The sequence below is a fragment of the Panthera pardus genome, unplaced genomic scaffold (assembly GCF_024362965.1).
Source record: "Panthera pardus isolate Hobbes unplaced genomic scaffold, ASM2436296v1 HiC_scaffold_8, whole genome shotgun sequence".
NCBI classification, from domain to species: domain Eukaryota; kingdom Metazoa; phylum Chordata; class Mammalia; order Carnivora; family Felidae; genus Panthera; species Panthera pardus.
In genome coordinates, this window is record NW_026527013.1 from 100,184,996 (window position 1) to 100,197,785 (window position 12,790).

Consider the following 12,790-nt stretch of genomic DNA (forward strand, 5'->3'; position numbering starts at 1 on the left):
GCTTCTTGATTTGTTTATGGACTTCCTAATGGTTTCTCCCCCTAAGAGAATGAAAGTTCCATGAAAGCAGAGCCTTATCTGTCTTACTCACCATTTTACCTTTCCCTAGTGCCTAAAATAGAACCTCATTATGACCTTCATGGGTCAGAGGCGCTTTTGCCTTCCTGGGCTTTTTTCTCCATAAAAAAAATATTAAAAATTGAAAGTAAAAGACCTATACTCTAAAAATGATAAAACACTGATGAAAGAAATTGAAGACACACAAACAAATGGAAAGATATTCCATGCTCATGGACTGGAAGAACCAACAGGGTTAAAATAGTCCACACTATCCAAAGCAATCTGTAAATTCAATGCAATCCCTATTAACCTACCAACAACATATTTCATAAAATTAGAACAAATAATTCTAAAATTTGTATGGAACCATTAAAGACCCCAAATAGCCAAAGCAGTCTTTAAAAAGAACAAAGTTGAGGGGTGCCTGGTTAGCTTAATGGTTGAACATCCCAGTATTGATTTCAGTTCAGGTCATGATCTCACTGTTCGCCATATCAAGCCTGCATCAGGCTCTGTGTTCACAGCACGGAGCCTGATTTGGATTCTCTCTCTCCCTTTCTCTCTGTCCCTCTCTCTCTCACAATCCCAGATTTTAAGATATACTACAAAGCCGTAGTAATCAAAACTGTATTGTAATGACATAAAAATAGACACACAGATCAAGGGAACAGGAGATTCCACAAACTCACAGTTACATGGTCAATTAATCTATGACAAAGATGCAATAATATACAATGGGGAAAAGACAGTCTCTTTAACAAATGGTGATGGCAAAACTGGACAGCTACATGCAAAAGAATGAAAATGGACCACTTTCTTACACCATACACAAAAATAAACTCAAAAGGATCAAAGATTTAAATGTGAGAACTGTAAACATAAAATTCCAAGAAGAAAACATAGCTAGTCATTTGTTTCACATCAGATACACAAACATTTTTCTAGATAATGTCTTCCCAGGCAAGGAAAATAAAAACAAAATTAAACTATTGATTACACCAAAATAAAAAGCTTTTGCACAGCAAAGGAAACCATAAAGAAAACAAAGAGGCAACCTACTGATTGGGAGAAGATATTTGCAAATGATATAAGTGATAAGGAGTTACTATTCAAAATATATAAAGAACTTATACAATTCAGCACCAAATAAAACCCCCCAAAGAATTAAAAATAGGCAGACAACATAAATAGACATTTTTACAAGTAAGACAGACAAGTGGTCAACAGAAACATGAAAATATGCTTAACATCACTAATCATCAGAGAAATGCAAATTAAAACCATATGAAATATCACCTTATACCTGTCAGAATGGCTAGTATCAAAAAGACAAAACATAACAAGTGTTGGAGAGGATGTGGAGAGAAAGAAACCCTTGTATCCTGTTGGTAGAAATGCAAATTGGTGCAGCCACAGTGGAAAACAATATTGATGTTCCTCAAAAAGTAAAAGTGGAAATACCATATGGTATAGTAATTCCATTACTGAGTATTTACCTAAAGAAAATGAAAACAGTAATTCAAAAAATATATGTACCCCTATGTTTACTGCAGTATTAAATACCATAACCTTGCAAGATATAGAAGCAACCCAAATGTTCACTGATAAAAGAATGGATAAAGAAGATGTGGTATGTATGTGCGCGCGCACACACACACACACACACACACACACAAAATGGAATATTACTCTGCTCTAAAAAAAGAATGAAATCTTGCCATTTGCAACAACATGTATGATCCTAGAGGGCATAATGCTAAGTGAAATAAGTCAGTCAGAGAAAGACAAACACCATATGCTTTCACTCATATATGCAATTTAAGAAACAAAGCAAATGAACAAAGAAAAAAGAGACAAAGAAACAAAGAGTCTTAAAAACAGGAAACAAACTGATGGTTGCCAGAGGGGAGGTGTATGGGAGCATGGGTAAAAAAGATAAAGGGAATTAAGACTACACCTATCTTGATGAGCAATGAGAAATGTATAGAATTGTGGAATCATTATAGTATCACCTGAAACTAACATTACAATGTATGTTAATTATACTTGAATAAAAAAAAAATTTTGAAACAAAGAATTAAATTGGCATGAGACAGATTAACATGAGACAATCAGATTTAATGATGTACGTGTAAGGAATCCACATAAACATGAGAGATTCCAAAGATAATCAGGCAAAAAAAGTTATGTATGTCATCCTAAGCTAAGCAGAAGAGGGTAGAGGTCTTCAAAGGGAAGGAAAGCAATTCACAAAAGATGAAAAAGTGTAAATGTTTGGTAAACAAATATCTGATGGGCCTTGCAAAAACAATGGGACATATAGAGGACTTCAATCCAATAGATCTTGCTAAGCTCCTCCCTGTCTACCATACCTAGTTCATATTACATAATCGTTACCTATGGTGATGACTCCCTTCCTGGAACAAGCCCTCTATCTAAATTCTTTTAGGCAATTAGTGGGAAGGAAAAAAAGAAAAATTTCTTGAGCCTTCTGCTTCTTAAAAATAATCAGCCTAAAATAATCCACATGCCAAAGAGATATATTTCGGGGGGCAAATAAAAATATTAAAAATTGTGTTTTATGATTATACTGGTATAAAGACAAATATATTAATATATTAAAACTTTTCTTGGACCTAAATTTTAGTGTTTTTATCCTTCTGATGGAAAAGAAATTAAAATTTCTTTGTGAGTCTTGGGCACTGTATCTCCTAATGGAAAATTCACCTGAGAACAGTACCCTGGGCATGATAGCTGCTCAGTTGTTAAGTGGATTAAATGGATGGCATGGAATTTAGGAGAGCTGGACCCTGCCTCACTCCCACATAACTGGTTAATAATCATAGTAAATCCTGTATTTGTAAATTGAGAGGGTAAAATCAGTTGGGTTTCCTTTTGTTTTCTCAACACCTTGTCTGAAATTCAATGACAGTTATGGTTTGTGCCATATCATTTCGCCTTTTATTACACACATCTACTATCTTTTATTGCCTTTGTGATTGTTTGAAGTGTTAGTCTTATCTCTGTGACTAGATTATAGAGTCCTTCAGGACTGGGATTTTATTGTATTCTTCCTTATAATGTTCCCAGAGTCTATAGCACAGGACATGTGATTAATATTTCCTGGTTATTTGTCTGATAGCAGTTTTAGGTTATTACACACATAAAAAAACATAGAAAAAATTAAACTTTAGTCAATATATAGTTGAGCACTGGCTCAAGAGAGAAATGGCTTGAAAGGAGTTAATAGGTATTCTGAAGCAGGGCTTCTCAGACTTTTTTATGTCCTGTCCTGGACCATTTGCACAGCACGTGGCTAAATGAATGAGGCTGCTTGAAGTCAGAGGTGACTCAGACCCTACCATACCATGTAGGAGATTAGTATCTCACTGCAACCATACCATGGTATATGAAAGAACCTACCTTCTAGGTTCTTGGCTGAGACCCCTCTGTAATAAAAGATTAACAGGAGAGGGGCGCCTGGGTGGCTCAGTCGGTTAAGCGTCCGACTTCAGCTCAGGTCACGATCTTGCAGTCCGCGAGTTCGAGCCCCGCGTCGGGCTCTGGGCTGATGGCTCAGAGCCTGGAGCTTGCTTCCGATTCTGTGTCTCCCTCTCTCTCTGCTCCTCCCCCGTTCATGCTGTGTCTCTCTGTCTCAAAAATAAATAAACGTTAAAAAAAAAAAATTAAAAAAAAAAAAAAAGATTAACAGGAGAAAAACAAACTAAAGTTTAATAACATGTATACCTCCTATATACACGGGAAAGACCCAGGAAAACTGAGTAACTCTAATATGGCCCAAGCTACCACCTTAAATATCTCTAGCCAAAGACAAAAGATGTTGGGGGAAGGGAGGGGGGGCGGTGGTAGGGAGTCAGTTATATGAGATTATCAGGCAAAGCACAGTTAACAAGTGTAAATAGTTAAGCAGATTTAAGTCAGTTGCTTTCTCCATTGATAATCATTTCTAGAAATTGAGTCATTCTTCTTTTCCTGGTACAGAGGAGACACCTTTACAAATGGAGATTTTCCTTGTAAGTGTAAATGTCTCTTACAAAAGGGTAACTTCTGTTATTTTTTTGCAAAAATAATCATCCTAAAATAAGCTTTGTGCCAAAGGGGCATATTTTGGAGTGGCAAATTCTGCTCACCTTCAGTGGCATAACTGCTGGAAAGCTTTCTCTGAGGTTTGCTGTAATTGCTGATGTAGAATTATTAACTAATCTCCAGCGATATGCTAGATATGTCTCCTATTGGCTGGTGAGAGCCAATTACTAAATTGAGAGGAATTCTGCCCGACCATTGTTAAAAATTAAATTATATAAAATTATACATAAATTATATTAAAATAAAGGTACGAAATTGTCAAAACATTACATTTTACATTTTACTATTATGTAATTCTTACATTTTATTGTTAACTATGTTTTTGAAATTATTTATGCCTACTATAATGTGTATGCTGGGAGCGTAATGGTGTGCTCCTTACTCAGGCTCTCCCAGCTCTGTGCTCAGTAATGGCAAATTGGTAGCTGAAATTGGCCACGATGAAAGTATTTACCCCCATGGAAATCAGAAAAATGCTAAAAATCAGGGCTTTTTCTTTCTAAAGAACTGAATGTTAAAGATCTGCCACACCACTTTCCTTATCCTTCCTAAAGAGGCTCAAGGACAAGTAGCCCCAAAATGTGCCACTTTGGCATATGGACGATTTTGAGCAATCAAGATTCAGCAGACTCAGAAGTAACTTTCACCTCTTTTGTAAATTACCTGAAAAAATGTAGAGAAGGGCCTGGCCCAGAAAAAGAGCTATTCCTAAGAGATTACATTTTTATCTGAATGACCTATCTGTATGGCAGGACAAATATCTAATTACCAAACATCTGCTCTTATCATCCTGTGAATCATCCTCCTCCCCTTTAAACCCCAGGCCCTTATCCCATTCCTTAGCTCAAGATGCCACATAAGTCTCAATTGTCTGGCTTGTCCTTGGGTCTCATATTCTTATGGACCGTCAATAAATATGTAATTACATTTGTTTTCTCTTATTAATCTGTTTTATGTTAATTTGATTATCAGACCAAAGAACCTAGAAAGATAGAATCAAATTTTTTCTCCCAAATGCATACACACGTGCACACACGCGTGCACACACACACACACACACACACACACAATTATACACACAGTAAGGTCTACATTGAGGACATTCTGAGGGGCTATGCAAATTGGTAGTCAACAAGAAATTTCAGTGAATGTAGTAGGATCTATGAAATTGGAGGGATGCACTGGGCAAGTCAGGAGAGGGAAAGAAAGCACTTTCAATTCAGCCTTCAATGTGGCTGTATTCCACTGCTGGTATATATCTTATTCCTACCCCCAACTCTCTACATCTCCAACCAAAACTGCTGTATTGCTATTAGGTCCTGGTAACTTTTTTTGGTGACGAATCTGGTGAACTAATTTATGCTTAGTGGTTCATAGTGCTTCAATGTATGATTTCTCCTAAATAATATACTTTCATGTCCATAAGACTCTTCCATGCCCTATCTCCTGTGAACCAGTGAGAAGAAGCCTGTTTAACTTCATATAAACCATACTGTATTTTGTCTAGTGATTTCAAAATGTCTAGAAGTTTTGAGATCTTGTCATTAGGTTAATAGTAGAAAGGAGTGATTGCTTCCTTACAGTGAAATAGGACAGTGAGGAGGGGCTAGGAAGTAGTGGACCCACACATGAGGATGGGTCTTGCTACTAGGAGTAGTTTATCAGGGGGGCTACTTTAATACTTACCCTCCTTAGCTGTTATCTTTGCCACTATCTTACAGGTAAGAAAGCCAAGCCTCCTATAAATCAAATGACTTGCTGAAGATCACAAGATGTCAATCCTAAATTACTACTGCATTGTAACAATTCACTTCATAACTTAGTGGCATAAAACACTCATATTATTAGGTTAACAGAATATGTGGACTTGATATTTGAGAAAAGTTCAGCTGGGCCACTCTGTCTTGGGCTCTCTCATGAGGCCGCAGTCAGATATCAGCTATAGTGAAACTAAAAGCTGGTCTCCCTCTCTCTCTTGAGATGTACTGATAACAAGATATCTATCTAGAGCTGTTTTCCAGCTGGAACCATGGAAGGTACAGAAGAGAAGAAAAAGAAGGTTCCTGTTGTGCCAGAAACCCTTAAGAAAAAGTGAAGGAATTTCAAAATGTTGAAGATCTAGCATTTGAGAAAGATATTTGCCAAAGATGTTTCAAAAGGCAAGGTGGCAGCTTCTCTGTGAAAAAGCCAAGCATCACCACAGGGAATATAGGCAAATGTATAGAACTGAGATTCAAATGGCTAAGATGGCAAGAAAAGCTGGCAACTTCTGCAGAACCCAAAGTGGCATTTGTCATCAGCATCAGAGGTATCAACGGTGTAAGCCCAAAGATTACAGGTGTTGCAGCTTCTTCGCCTTTGCCAGATCTTCCATGGCACCTTTGTTAAGCTCAACAAGGCTTCAATTAACATGCTAAAGATTGTGAAACCATATATAGCAAGGGGATACCCAACCTTGCAGTTGGTGAATGAAATGATTTGCAAACATGGTTATGACAAAATCAACGAGAAGTGAATTACCCTGACAGATAAAACACTGGTTGTTCAATCTCCTGGTAAATATGGCATCATCTACATGGAGGATCTGAATCACGAGATCTATATTGATGGAAAACATCTCAAAGAAGCAAACAACTTCTTATGGCCCTTCAGATTATCTTCTCCACAAGTGGGGATGAAGAAAAAGTCCACCTGTTTTGTAGCAGGTGGAGATGCCGACAACAGAGAAGACCAGATCAAGAGCTTTATTAGAAGGATGATCTAAGGTATCTACTATGATTATTTCTATAATCTAGTCAGTTTAATAAATGACTACTTTCAAATTGAAACAAAAAAAAGATATCTATCTACCTACCGAGAGAGAGAGAGAGAGAGAGAGAGAGAGAGGGAGTTAGAGCTTTTCCATGTAAACTAGTTTGGGCTTCCTCATAGCATGGCAGCCTCAGGATACTTGGATTGCTTACACAATGATTTAGATTTTGGCACAAGTGTTCTTGCAAGCAAGGGGAGTCACATCACCTTTTCTGACCTAACTTCTGAGTCACACAGTGTCACTTCTGTCACATTCTTGGTTATAAGGTAGTCACAAATCCACACATTTTCAGCTAGAGGAGAATTTGACTATACCTCTTTATGTGAGAATGGCAAGATTCCAGAAATACATGTAGGATGACAGATACTGTTGTGTTCATCCTTGAAAATACTGACATTGGTGGTTATGTGACCAATCCAGAATTCAAAGCCTGAGCTGTATCATGTCAAACTGCTCGCTTTCTTGCACCATATACCATTCTCAAGGCTCCATATGTGCGTTAATGTAATAATTGTCCAAGGAAGCAAGCCTCTCAGAAGTGAGTAAATGAGGGAAAAGAGGCACACAGAAGGACCCACACCACCTTGCCCGCCCGCCACCTGCTCCTACAGCCCCGCAGTAGGGGGCTCCCAGTCATGGCCACCACCCCACAGGGAGCAGCACATCCTGCCTGCACTGCAGGTTCCGGAAGGATGACCACACCACGCCAGCATGCTGTGGGTGCTCTGCACACAGGCACTCTATAGCCAGAGTGAGAGATCAATTTCCTCTGCTGACAACAAAACGTGTATTCTGAAAGGGTGTTTTGGAGGAGTTGCTGTGGTTTTACCAAGAGACCTACAAATGCTAGGGAATTGTCTTCCAAGGGATCGAATATCTGGGATGCCGGTGCACCCTGAGATTTCTTGGACAGCCTGGTATTCTCCAACAGAGAAGGGGATTTAGGCCCAGTTTATGAGTATCAGTAGAAAGGCATTTGGGGGCAGAATACAAAGATAAGGATTCAGATTATTCAGGTCAAGGAGTAGACCAAAAGGTCTGCAAAAGGTGAATGACACAACCAAAACCATCATCTTTCCTGTGTGGATGGAATTCAAAAGATCCTTGTCTTATGGCCCTACTTCCATGCCATGCCCTTTGCCAGTCCTAAATGGTGAACGGTGAGCTGTCCTGACAGGTCAGGACAGGAGACCTGTCCTGGTCAGGTCAGACCTGACCTCTCCTGTCCAGGTCAGGAGACCTGGACCTGGGTATGCCCTTGCACACCGCCAGCTCCACCCTGCCCATCTACATACATGATAGTACTGCCCCGAAGCCAGGTGACTTCGTATATACTTTGGGAGATGCACATATTTACCTGAAAATGCAGCTACAGCAAGAACAACTGCCTTTACCCAAGCTCAAAATCCCTCCAAAAGTTGAGACAATTGATGACTTCAAGGCTGAGGACTTTCAGATTGAAGGGTACAATCCTCACTGGACTATTAAAATGGAAATGCCTGTTTGAAGTGCTTTTAAAGGAGGGATTTGAAGGATACTCAGTCTTTAGTGGTTGGACTGAAAGCCCAGTGAAAGTTCGGTTGCCCTAAAGGAAGAAGGAACGAGGTCAAAAATCTATTGGTAAACACCAACTTTTATTCATTATTTTGTAAGGATGTTGTCACTGCAAACGTAGCCTTACTGGTTCTCTTAGTAACAAAAGGCCTTGAGTTTGGTGAACTCACAAAGGATGTGTGAAAATGCTGAGGCTGGGAATAGAGTGAAAATTTAGAGCTGCTCAGGAGAGTGAAAATTTAGAGCTGCTTAGAAACATGTTCATGCATTTCAATCCCACATTTTTATGAAGAAGTTCAGTAAATTTCAAGAATTACATATAAGCTATTCCCCTAAATGCGAGCAAGCTGTGTAACAACACCAACAGTCATAATAATGTACAGTTGTGGTTGTAAACCTTTAATGGTATATTTGCTTTATACATTGCTATAATAAAGGAGTGTTCTGCAAAAAAAAAAAAAAAAAAGTAAATGATGCACACGGGTTAGTTATTAGTATTAAATTTTAATTACTCTTCCCTGAAGAACTGGTAAAAACTTGGCCTAATATGGAAAAGATAATAGTTTCTTTTTGTTTGTTTCTTTTATGGATTTCCCTTCTATGGTTCTTCAGTGAGTCTTGCCTAACCCTATTCTGTGCTGGAATATTGTTACATGTACTATATGAAACTACTCCTCATATTGATGATTTCACTGTTCGCAGAAAATTCTTAGTTTGTTCACCATTAGTACTGCAAAGAAAGTGTGTCTTCCCTGGAAAACACTTTACAAACTGCCTACTACTAGCATTTATTAATGGAGAATTGAATCTTTCCCTATTTGCTTGTCTACACATTTTGGTTCCCTATGTCTGTGTTCTGTGACTTTGACACTTTTGTTCTTCCTTTTTGCAAAGGGTAGGCTTTATAGTATGTGCTTTATTGGGTAAAGTAACTTCCTGATGGGAACCCCAAATGAACAAGAACCCTATTCAGCAGAAATTCAGATGTCAGGTCATTTCCTGTTAATACCACAAGTACCCCACCAACAAACACACATTATGCACTGTAGCTAAATGGCAACTTAATAACTTATTGCCCAAAGAAATGTGAGACGCAGAAGGCTGGTACCTTGTCTTAGAACATTTAGAATACCAGGTCAGGTGCTGGAAGAGAAACCTGGATATAGGAGCAAGGCACAAGAAGGAAAGAGTATACTACTGGCCAATTACCAGAATAGAGACACTGCTAGGTAAGAGGAGAGGCTACAGTTCACAAAATAACATGGGAGCTCAAAGGTCATCCCAGTCTCATTTATGGTGAGTAGGACCAAATACCTGTACCACTAGAACAGCAAAGAAGGAGAAAAAGTATTAAGACATTGAGACTAAGGGGTGCCTGGGTGGCTCAGCCAATTGATTGTCCAATTTGGGCTCAGGTCGTGATCTCGCAGTTCATGAGTTCCAGCACCACATTGGGCTCTGTGCTGACAGCTCAGAGCCTGGAGCCAGTTTCAGATTCTGTGCCTCCCTCTCTCTCTCTCTGCCCCTCCCCTGCTTGTGCACTGTCTCTCTCTCTTTCGAAAATAAACAAACATTAAACAAAATTTTCAAAAAAAGATGTTGAGACTAAATACTCAGAAGAGAACAAACCTGGGTTTTGAATCTCCATTCCACCCCATATGCCTAGAATGATTAATTTCTATGGGCCATGTTTATCACCATGTTTATAGGTAAAAATAACTATTTTTTTATCATTGCTTTCAGAGCTACTGTGTCTGGCAATATTTGGAACATAATCAGCATTTCTTCTTCCCTCTCCACTCTTCCCTTAGGATGGATCTAAGAAGTGGATTGCAGCTGAGCCTGTGATGCAGGATTAATGAGCTCTGCTATGAGACACTGGGAAGGCAGAGCGCGGGCCGACATATTCCACTATAACCAAGGGGAGACAGGGAATCACCGCCAATAACAGCTGCTGAAAGTGGAAGTTGGACAGTACACATACATTTTTTAACAGAGATGATGCCAAAATTATGTCAAGACATGTGCAAGGATGATCATTGTGGCCTTGATTGTAACACAGTGCTTACAAACTGGAAACATTTTGTGTGTGTATTAACAAGGACCTGGTTAAAAAATCATGATCTAGCCATGTGATGGAACGATACGTATCCTTTAAAAAGAACAAAGTAAAACTGTATATGCTAATGGAAGTACCTCCAAGATATGTTGTTAAATGAACAAGCAAGCTCCCAACAGAATGTGGTTTGAGTGTTTGTGTGCATGATATGTTTATGTAAGAATATATGATGATATATGCATGGAAAATTACTAGAAGCATACACAAAAACTGTCAATGGGGGAGGATATTGTGGAATGGAGTAGGAATGAAGGATGTGCAAAGAGGAAGGCTTTTTACTTAAATTTCTTCAATCTATTGCTTGATTTTTAAAAAATTTATAAGCATGTATGTCTTTTGCAATAAAAATAAAATAAATTGAGGATCCTGGGAAGATGGCAGTGTAGGAGGACGCTGGGCTCACCATGCGTCCTGCTGATCACTTAGATTCCACCTACACCTGCCTAAATAACCCAGAAAACCGCCAGAAGACTAGCAGAATGGAGTCTCTGGAGCCAACCGCAGACAAGAGGTCCACGGAAGAGGGTAGGAAGGGCAGAGAGGCGGTGCATGCTACACGGACTGGCGGGAGGGAGCCGGGGCGGAGGGGCGGCCCGCTGGCCAAACAGAGCCCCCGAGTCTGGCTTGCAAAAGCGGAGGGGCCGGCCGGAGTGTGTTCCGACAGTGAGAGGGACTTGACATCTGGAAGGTTATAAGCTAACAGCTCTGCTCGGAGAACGGGAGGGCTGGAGGACAACGGGAGGGAGAGTTGTTGAGCCCCGAACGACAGAGCGCAGCTTGGCGGGGAACAAAGGCGCTCGCCAGCGCCATCTCCCTTGCCCATCCCCCAGCCAAAATCCCAAAGGGAACCGGTTCCTGCCAGGGAACTTGCTTGCACCACGCAAACACCCAACGCTGTGCTTCTGTGGATCCATCCCTCCGGCGGGTCTGACTCCCTCCCGGTGCCGCAGGGCCCCTCCCGAAGCGGATCACCGAAGAATAAGTGAGCGGAGCCTGCCCCTCCCGCCCCCTGCACCGTGCCTATCCACCCCAGCTAATACACCAGATCCCCAGCACCACAAGCCTGGCAGTGTGCAAGTAGCCCAGACGGGCCACGCCACCCCACAGTGAATCCCACCCCTAGGAGAGGGGAAGAGAAGGCACACACCAGTCTGACTGTGGCCCTGGCGGTGGACTGGGGACAGACATCAGGTCTACTGCGCCCTGCCCACCAACGCAAGTTATTCAAGACAGAACAGAGGAAGTGCCCCGCAGTCCTGCACCACTCCAGGGACTATCCAAAATGACCAAACGGAAGAATTCCCCTCAGAAGAATCTCCAGGAAATAACAACAGCTAACGAACTGATCAAAAAGGATTTAAACAATATAACAGAAAGTGAATTTAGAATAATAGTCATAAAATTAATCGCTGGGCTTGAAAACAGTATAAAGGACAGCAGAGAATCTCTTGCTACAGAGATCAAGGGACTAAGGAACAGCCAGGAGGAGCTAAAAAATGCAATCAATGAGCTGCAAAATAAAATGGAGACAACTACGGCTTGGATTGAAGAGGCAAAGGAGAGAAGAGGTGAACTAGAAGATAAAGTTATGGAAAAAGAGGAAGCTGAGAAAAAGAGAGATAAAAAAATCCAGGAGTATGAGGGGAAAATTAGAGAACTAAGTGATGCACTAAAGAGAAATAATCTATGCATAATTGGTATTCCAGAGGAGGAAGAGAAAGGGAAAGGTGCTGACGGTGTACTTGAAGAAATAATAGCTGAGAACTTCCTGGATCTGGGGAAGGAAAAAGGCATTGAAATCCAAGAAGCAAAGAGAACTCCCTTCAGACGTAACTTGAATCGATCTTCTCCACGATATATCATAGTGAAACTGGCAAAATACAAGGATAAAGAGAAAATTCTGAAAGCAGCTAGGGATAAACGTGCTCTAACATATAAAGGGAGACCTATAAGAGTTGTGACCGATCTCTCTACTGAAACTTGGCAGGTCAGAAAGGAATGGCAGGAGATCTTCAATGTGATGAACGGAAAAAATATGCAGCCGAGAATCCTTTATCCAGCATGTCTGTCATTTAGAATAGGAGAGATAAAGGTCTTCCCAAACAAACAAAAACTGAAGGAATTCGTCACCACTAAAC

General features: G+C 40.3%; 2 pseudogenes; both read left to right on the top strand.

The window, feature by feature from the left end:
- Positions 1–6,196: 6,196 nt before the first annotated feature.
- Positions 6,197–6,931, top strand: LOC109263620 (60S ribosomal protein L7-like; annotated as a pseudogene).
- A 168-nt stretch (positions 6,932–7,099) lies between these two features.
- LOC109263590 (thymidylate synthase-like) lies at positions 7,100–8,486 on the top strand (annotated as a pseudogene).
- The last annotated feature ends 4,304 nt before the right edge of the window (positions 8,487–12,790 follow it).